The sequence below is a fragment of the Lucilia cuprina genome, chromosome 3 (assembly GCF_022045245.1).
Source record: "Lucilia cuprina isolate Lc7/37 chromosome 3, ASM2204524v1, whole genome shotgun sequence".
Lineage (NCBI taxonomy): Eukaryota > Metazoa > Arthropoda > Insecta > Diptera > Calliphoridae > Lucilia > Lucilia cuprina.
The window spans coordinates 59,235,503-59,245,496 of NC_060951.1; positions in this window are offsets into that span (position 1 = coordinate 59,235,503).

Consider the following 9,994-nt stretch of genomic DNA (forward strand, 5'->3'; position numbering starts at 1 on the left):
ACGTTAGCAGTAGTAGTTGTTGATTTTATTTCCAATTTTTATATCCTCTTAATGTTGCAGCTGCAGAAAGTATATCAAATTTATCATTGTTTAAGTAACACCTGCAAATAAATTTATTGAGTGTAGGGGATTTTATAGAGTTTGTATTTTCCTTTTAGTTTGTTAGGAAAAGGTTTATTGAAGAATGTTAACTCGTTTTTGCAAATTGTAAATATGTTTTATATATTTATAAAGCGAATGGAATTTGTGAATCAATAAAATTTGATTAATTGTTGTTGTATTGTGGGTATACAAATACATATATAATAATAACAAATTATTTGCTTTATTGCTGTAGTAAAGTCTATACAGCATCATCAAAAAATATAATTGTCAACGAATGTTAAAGATTTACTCCCGTATTCATAAAGGTATTAATCGCTTATTTGATATACAAATTTTTATACAAAATTCCTACAATAAACCATCAGTAACTTTATTAGGCATTTATGAATATTTATGAATATTTATGAATATTTATGAATATTTATGAATATTTATGAATATTTATGAATATAAACAGCTACGCTCAATGAAAAATAAGTAAACAATCCGGATCGATTTTAGAATTAAAATAAGTAGGGTGTTTCTTAAATCAAGTTACATATTACTAATTACTAAAGCTGTTTTTAAGCCCAAATATAAAGTATGCATTTGGGCTTAAAATTAAGAATGATTTGGAAATATATAAAATACTGAATTCATTCCGAAACGAGCTTGATTTGATCTCGATTCATAATTGATTTAAAATTTAAGAACATTGCTTGACACAGATTGCCAGCTATTTAAAAAGACTTTTTTGCAGCGACACAGATTAACATCTTATGTGATAACGAAAGTTTTTGTTTGAATGTAATTCCATTATTTTACTTTAATAAAAAAACTAAATACAAAAAATCTTCAAAAAGAAGGAAACATAACTATAAGCACGTCGTTGTAAAGACCTTAAGCGATACTTTTTATTTAATCCCTGTAGAGGGAGTACTTTTTGGTACCTAATCACTATTATCTATTTATAATTGTGCACACAACTAAATGACATTTTTATATGTACATATGGATGTATAATATACACATGTACCCACTAAAAATTTTTGCCGAATTCGAGACAAAAATGTGAAATTTTATTCAGTGGTTGAGTTCTTTACATGAGGAAGTTCGAAATACTATTATGATCTGCTGGTCAGAATTCTTAGACAAAAGTTGTTTTCACAAAATTATCTTTACAATTAGAAATGTAGATTTATCTGTAGAAAAATATTTAGGTGGTATATACAAATCAGAAAAACAAATCTAAATATTTATGGTCTTTTTCATAAACTTTTATCAAAGGTTTATAAATCAAATTTTCATACAAAATGTGTTCTATAAACCTTTAATAAATGTTTATGAATAAGGCAGTATTATCTAATGTACGTACATTAGGATATCCCGTGGACTACTTTTTAGGAGAAATACCTCTTAAATATCTTATAATTAAAAAAAAAAAAAAAACATTTTTTATAGGATTCTCAGTTCTCTACCAGCTAATGAAAATCTTGATCTCAATATAATATGTTCAAAAATATTGTTTTGCAATATTTTCGAATTGGGTGTCAAAAATTCCGTAATTTTGAGCTTATCGCGGAAAAAATAATTAACATTTTTTATTGTATTTCTGGAGCTCAAAATAATGGAATTTGTAAGAACCAGTAGGAAAAAATCAAAAAAATTTTATTTTTCAAAAATTATTCCGAGGTCAGGATATTCAATCTCTGGTAGGGAACTGAGGATCATTACAAAAAAAATATTTTTTTATTTTTCTTGTTTAGTACATTAATACGCATTCTTAAATGAAATTCTTAAAAAGGCTGTTCCTCGGGACACTCTAACGTACATACATATATTTTATTAAGAAATTAACAAAGTTTTCTTTTCGTATACAAAGGACTAAACATAAAACTCCTAAGATGTCAGTTGTTTTGCAACTTTCATGTTGATTTTGTTTTATTTCTATTTAGTTAAATAAAAATAAATATTATATTGATAAATTAAACAATTTAAAAACTAGGACATTAAAATGTATCCGGAATGTCGTTTTGCACTAAGGACAGACAGAAAAACCAAAAGGTAAATTTATTATTATTTTTTAAGCAGCAACTAGCCTGCTAACTTAAACATATATTTTGATTATAATAATTATGCATTGAATGCATTAATTGTATTTTTTTTAATTAAATTAAATTTTTTTATTAAAATATATATTTGATTCTAATTGAAAACTTATTATGCTTAATATAACCGATATGTGTCTTTGTGTTGAGAAGTTCTGTAAAACTTTTCATTTTTCTATCAAGGTTTTTACTTCTTTCTTACATTAACTCATATTCAGTTAACGGCTAAGTGTATGACTCCATATACAAACATACGTAAGAATATCCTTCTGTCCGTCCATTAAGCCCCCAATATTCGTGTGTCTGTCATTTTAACTCTCCATTCACTCTCATTCGTCGGTATACATACATCTGTCTATCTGTTTGTCTGTCTTTCTACCCATCAATCTGTCTTGGGTTATTTTTTTAATGAAAAAGTTTTATTTTATTATTACTATTTTGCCGCAAGGAGTTAAACAGGAGCATGAACAGCATCAGCAGCAATAGCATTGGCAATGGCAAACATGAAATATATATATAGTGTGTTACTTTATCGTGCTTAAGCACTAAAATATCGAAGGGTTTGTATATTGTATTTTTTTTTTCCTCCTTTTTACAGACAGAGAAAATGATGAAATTTTATTCTTTTGAACGCTTCCAGCAACATATGGCATGTAACTCTTTAAACGTAATTATTGCTACAAATTGATTTTGTTACAAAACTTGTGCACAACATGAAATAGCTCAGAAAATAAGTTATAGACCAAGAGGGTGGTACAGTGTTTCAATTTTATTATTAAAGATAGGAAATCATTCCGTAAGCTCTTTGCAATAAATTACATTTATAGAAAATTTCTCTCTCATTTTTTAACAGCTCAATTTCTTAATAAGGTCTTTTACCGCTCAGCTTTCTAAGAAAACTTTTTTATAAATAATTTTCTATTCAACATTCGATTAGTTTTCTATAGAAAATATTATTGTCATTCAGTTTTTTTTACAAATCACTTCAATTAATCAATTTTCTGTAATAAATATTTTATTAATTATTTTTCTGAAGAGAAAGAAAGCAAATTAATTTATCCAACTATTTTGTTAAAAAATATCCATTTAAGATATTTTTTTATGAAAACCTCAACATTGTAAATAAAGAAAATATTTCTATCAATAAGTTTCGAAAACTTTCGATTGATCTATGGAAAACTTTAATCACTTTTCTAGAGAAAATTTCTCTATCGATCGTTTGTTTGTAGAAAAACTTCATTTGATTAGCTTTCTATAGAAATTGCTTCTATCAACCAGTTTATCACAGAAAGTTCATCTACCAAAGAGTTTTCTAGGAACAAAATAGTTGTATCGATCAGATTTCTAAAAAACTCTTTTGTCGATCAGTTTCCTTAGGAAACATTTTTATTGATAAATTTCCTAAAGAATGTATCAGTTTTCTATAGAAAACTTTTTTATCGATCAGTTTCTATAGAAATATTGTTTATTGAAAATTGGCTTTCGATCAGTTTTGAATAAAAATTTCTTCTATTGAACAGTTTTCTATAATGAAAACTCTTCTACTAGTGAGTAACTCTTCTATCGATCAGGTTTTTTCATACAAAAACAGTTTTGAATTTAAAATTTATTATATTAGTTTTCGTATGGCCATTTCTCCACCGAAAATTTTTCTATTAATTAGTTCTCCATAGAAATCACTTTAATTAATAAACTTTCCATAGAAATTATTCCATCGATCAGTGTGATAGATATAAAACTGTTCTTTAAAAAAATTTTCAATCGAAAATATAAAACTTTTCACTCGATCAGTTTTCTAAAGAAAACTCTTCATTTTAATAGTTTTCTATACAAAACTGTAATATTGATCAGTTTTCAGTTTTTTTCGAAAACTCTTCTTTCTTGAAAGTAATTTTGTGATTATTGATAATCTTATAGTGTGAAAGTATTTAAGATGATAAACAGTTCTGCTTCAAGTATTTTGTCATTGGACTGATTGTTACACTGTTCATCAAATTTTATGAAATGTGAGGGTGGCAAAAGGAGCAATGGAAAAAACAAACATTATTTTAGAACTGAACTCAAGTTGATTAGAGTTGGTCAACATATGAGTTGAACATAGCAACTAAGATATTAGGAGAGTTTTGAAAAAGTAAGTTGCCAATGCTGTCAACTAAACGAAGCTATAGATCTAGAATGAAAGCTAAAAAATTAAAACAGTACAATATGTAATATTAGTTTTTTTTTATATTTTGGGGAAAAAACCCAAAAAGATCCCTGAAGCAGAACCCAAATATGTATAATCATGTAAATATCTGTAACAAAAAATTGAGCTAATCTAATACAATCATATGAGCAAATTGAAGCCTATTCTTATATGAGTGACAGAACGTGTATCTTTAGAAATTTTGTTAAGTTTAATTTCATCTTTATGTATAACAGCCAGAACTGTAAGGAATATGTATTTCTACATACATACATTCACTGTTGAAAACTAAATGTGCGTGTGTGTGTTTGTCAAGTCATGGGTCACTTAAGTTGCACGTTCAAATACGTGCAAATATCTATGTCTAACTTTGTCCTTATGACAGGACAAAAGCTTTAGCACACACACAAAAGTACACACTGACGAATATATGTATTTGTTTTCGATGTTGTTCAACTTTTGTTCTAACAAAAACTCATCACCTTGCAACATGACCGACCCTGTAACGACCATACGACCCATTTTCTTCCATTCAACAATGCCAAGCTTTAAACAAGATGTTTTATTGTCTCTTCAAAACACTCCCTTAATAGTAGTAACACTCACATCCATTTCCATATTTTCACAATATTTGTTAACTTAGTCAAGCTTAAATCTTTGCATACTCGTATGTATGTATGTCATCACAATAATAGTAGTTTCAGTTTTCAAATGTACGTATACGTATTACTTGAAAATGCACATTTAAAATTGTGTCTCTGATATGTGTGCTTGTGTGTTTTACGAATAATTTACCAAATATTTGCATTTCTCATATTCGCTAAACATTCAAGCGTATGATGGTGACAATAATGTCGATGATTTTCTTGAATGAACTTCTTAATCAAGTGTTCATTTTGCGAGTTTAACCCACATAAGTACAAAACCTTGCAGCTCAATGTATTTAAAGTGTAGTGGGTCATATGAACTATTCATTGTACGACAACATAAAGGTTCAAAATATTACAACATTGTAGTTGTTGTTGTTTAGTAATGGTTTTATTATAATGTGAGTGTTCATTATAAATTCTGTTTATTTCAAATGTAAGCTGAAATATCGATATAAATAATTTAAACGGCTAAAGGTAGAAAGTAGATATAAAAGTTTAGAAATGAGAATTTTTGTCGGAATTTTTTTTTATGAAAACTCTTCGAACTGAAAACGTTACATGTTGAAGAAATAATGTCTTCTATCAAGAGTCTTTTGTATCGATTTCTTCTTCATGAAAAACTCTTCGGCTGATTTTTTCTATCTATTGAAAATTGTTTTATCGATCTGATCTTTTATTTCTATCAGTTTTTAAACAAAAAACACTCTTTCGGTAAGTTTGCTATTGTATCACTTTCCTCTGAAAAATTATTTTGTCTACTAGTTTTAGTTTATGCTCTTTTATATCTAACTTTTCAAAAGACATTCTTCTATTGAGATTAGGACTATTCATTAGATCAGTTTTCAGTAGCTAGTTACTTAGTTTGTTAGTTAGTTAGTTAGTTAGTTAGTTAGTTAGTTAGTTAGTTAGTTAGTTAGTTAGTTAGTTAGTTAGTTAGTTAGTTAGTTAGTTAGTTAGTTAGTTAGTTAGTTAGTTAGTTAGTTAGTTAGTTAGTTAATTAGTTAGTTAGTTAGTTAAGTTAGTTAGTTAGTTAGTTAGTTAGTTAGTTAGTTAGTTTGAAAGGAGGATGTGCATACATCAAATCCGATGAAATACACCTAGGACTCTATCGGGCGTGTTGTGTGCTCCTTAACCACTGCCTCAGGTGGGAATCTATAGAGAACTGTAATATCAATCAGTTTTCTAACAGACATTCATCTGACGATTAGTTTTCTAACCAAAATTCTTCTGTCGATCAGTTTTTTGCTAAAACAGTTTACTCTTCTGCAGACAACTTTTTTGTGGATCTGTTTTCCATAATGAACTTTTCTATCGACCAGATTGCTGTATAACTCTCTTCTGTTAATGAAAACTCTTCAATAATTCAGTTTCCCATAGATGATTATTGATTAGTTTTTTTTACTGGAAACTCTTTTATCGAACAGTTCTCTATAAAGAAAACCTTTTTTTAAGGCCAGTCCTTCATTAAATGTTTTTCTATCAATGAGTTTTCCATAAAAAACTATGCAATCGATCTGTTTTCTATAGGAAATTCCCCAACCGATCAGTTTTGCAAATGCAAAATCCTCTTATTTCCTGAAGAAATATCTTCAATCGACTAGATCTCCATTGGAAATTCTCCCAATAATCTGTTTTTCAATCAATTAGTCTTTTATCGATCAGATTTTCATAGAAAACTCTTCTATCTATCAATGTTCCCTAGAAAACTCTTATAACCATAAAGTTTTCTATAGAAAATTCTTTCATCGATTAGTGTTTTTTTATTTCTCTTCAATAGATTAGTTTTCCACAGAAAATTATATAAAAGAATTAAATAGAAATTTAAAAATAAATGACTACAAAACCCATACTCACAAACTGCTGCACACACACACTCACACACTCTACAGGCCAATTTTAATTAGTAAACATTTTTCAATTATTGTTAAAAACTAATTTTCCCAAGTGCTTATAATTTTAATTAGTCAGTTTATCGGTTCATTGCTCATAATATTGCCTTAACAGCAAAAACAATTTATTCTTTATATTCGTTCGTTCGTTCGTTTAAATTATGACTTTAGTCTAGTAAAAATCAGTTAAATTATAAATAGTATATCAGGACACAAAAATAAAGAAGAAATAAAAAAAATAATAAAAACTACAACAACAGAAAAACAAAACTTCTTATTGTTGATTTTGTTTGAATTTTGCAATAAAAATATAATCTGCACCTAAAGCCATTTACTGCTGCGGGCGTATATTTGTGCAAAATAATAAAAAATAAAGATGTAAAGAAATAAGAAAATATTTTTCTTATTTTCTTGTTAATTCATTGATTTGTTGGCAATGAAAATTGGTTTGTGAGAAATTGTGATTTTTCAAATAATAAAAAAAAACAAACATATTGTAGTGTTTAATTGATGTTGAAGAGCTAGTTTATTGATTGGTTCGAATATATGTATGTTTGTATGTATAAACGACTGAATGATGAAGCTTTGGTTGAATGACTTAAATGTGCCTGAGTGACTGCATTCATCAATAGGATGAAAATGCATAAAAACTTTTCTTTGTTAAAAAAAAAAACAATTTTTTATTATTCTTTAAATTTCTAAATTATTGACATATTTTCAAGTTAAATACTATAAATTTCAATCACTTTAACATGAACATCTATATTTATAAAGTTATATATAGTATAAAATTTATTTTTTTAAATTATAAGAAAATATGTTATTGGGAACTAATCATAAAATTGAAAAATTTATTATTGAAAAAATTCACCCCATAAAGTGTAGAAAAAAGAGTGTTAACGCTGAGAACAGCTTAAAATTATGGTGTTTATTTTTTTAGTTTCCTTATAGGAGTTTCCCCTTTTTAACCTGGACTACAGATATGTTTGAAAATTTTCTGGTGGTTATTGTTTTTGTTGTTGCTGAAAGTTCGTATATTCCAAGTCTGTATGTACACGCGTAAATCACCATTAAATCAGTGACAAATGCTGCCATAAAAATTTGTAGCCATTAATTTTCACTTCAGGACATTGCAAAACCCACAAATATATACACAAGTAACAAACACACAAACACATACAAATACACTTATTCGCATTCATAGTGAACAGAACAATAAAACATTCCTGCAGTTCATGTAACTTGTGCCATTTTAGCGAATAGAGTGTTAATATAACCACTTTCAAAACACCGAACAGTTAGATACTTTTTCTGAACGTCCATAAGACTATTCAATACGCCATTGTACTACCAACTTTTTCGAAAATTATTAAGCTCTTGTTAACTGAGTCTACAGGATGGCCGGTTGTTAGTTGGTTACAAGTTTAAAAGGAATATTGCATTTTATTCTCCTATGGTTGTACTGGTCATACTTTTTTTAACACATAAACATTGACGTAGAGTACATAATTTTTTAAATATTTTTACTCATACATATAAAGTAAGTATTTGTGTAATCGTAGATGAAGTAGTAGCAGCAGCATAGAAGAATGAGTAAATAATAAAACATTTTTCGTACATAAATACATTACATATATATAGTACATATTTTTTTTATTTAATACATTAAGGAATTTTTCTCATTTTTTCGCTTTTATTCTATGAACAATATTTAAACATTCAAAGTGAAAATAATTTGGCAAAAAAAAGGTGATAAGGGCAAGTTGAGTCCATAAACTAAACTTTATGCAATTCGATATGTTGCATGTAAGGTTAAATTTTGGAAAAAGTATAAAAAGTTTAAAGTATAAAGTACAACGAATAATATATTTCACACCCCCTTTTATACCAGCTATAGAAAAGGTAAACGGTTAACATCTAAATCTCTATAACACTATGTATAAGGATATGGAAATTTAACCATAAAAAGTCTCCCAGAACTTTTTATGGGCCCCCAAAGATTGGTATAATATATAAAATAACAAAAACATTTAAAATCTAAAAAAATTTCATTGTAATTTTTAAATTTTAAGTGGAAAGTTTGTCATTATAAAATTACATGGCTTTTAATAATGACACCTGTACGTATACGTGTTTATGATTTATTAATAATACAAATATCAAGTATACGCCTAATTTATAGAAACACATGAAATATTTTTTAAACACGTAAAATATCGAATGTTTCATATTTTTTTGACGATTTTGATTTTGAAGATTATTTTAAATATTCGCAATTTTTCTTCTTATGACAAGAGTAGCATGAGATAAAAATTACCAGCACTTCAAAAAAGAGTTAATGCATCCGAAAATATGATGATTTCTAATAACGTTTAGTCACCTGTTTTTGCTTTAGTTCGTCTTTCGTCATGACTGGATGATAATGATTACATTTTTAATTACAATCACATTTGGGGTAATTGACCTCTCGTCGGGTAGACTCATGTTAAAATTGCTATTTACTTCGACAACCGGTGGTTAGGGGTAACACTAAGTTGTAAGTAAAAAAATGTTTCTATTTAAGTCATCCAATCAATCAAGCAACCCGCACGTCTCTAATGAAAGTCCGCTTTTTTCCAAAATGTTTAAATAAATATGAAAGTCCTTCATGCAAAATTTGAAGAATCTAGTTCTATTAGTTTCCAAGACAAACCATTTTTTATATTAAATTCCTGTCCAAAGTGTACTCATGGATGTTGAATTGTTTGTGTAAAATTTGAAGATTGCAACTCTAATAGTTTTTGTATTTCATTAATACCCCTTCTGCTAGTCCGCCTACTTTTTGTCCTAAATAGTCAAATTGAGATTAACTGTTCTGTTTTCTAAGATATACTAATTAAATGTTTTCCTAATATGGAAGGTGCCACGCCCATTCTGCTCACTTTGCCTTAATTTCCAAAATTTTCGGAATCTAATTGTACCACATTCCGAGATACGAATTTCAATAGTTATTTATTAGGAAGGCGTGGCATCTCGCTCACTTGGAATTTCAAAATAACAATTAGTTAACAATGTTAATAAACCATTTGTCAACAATAG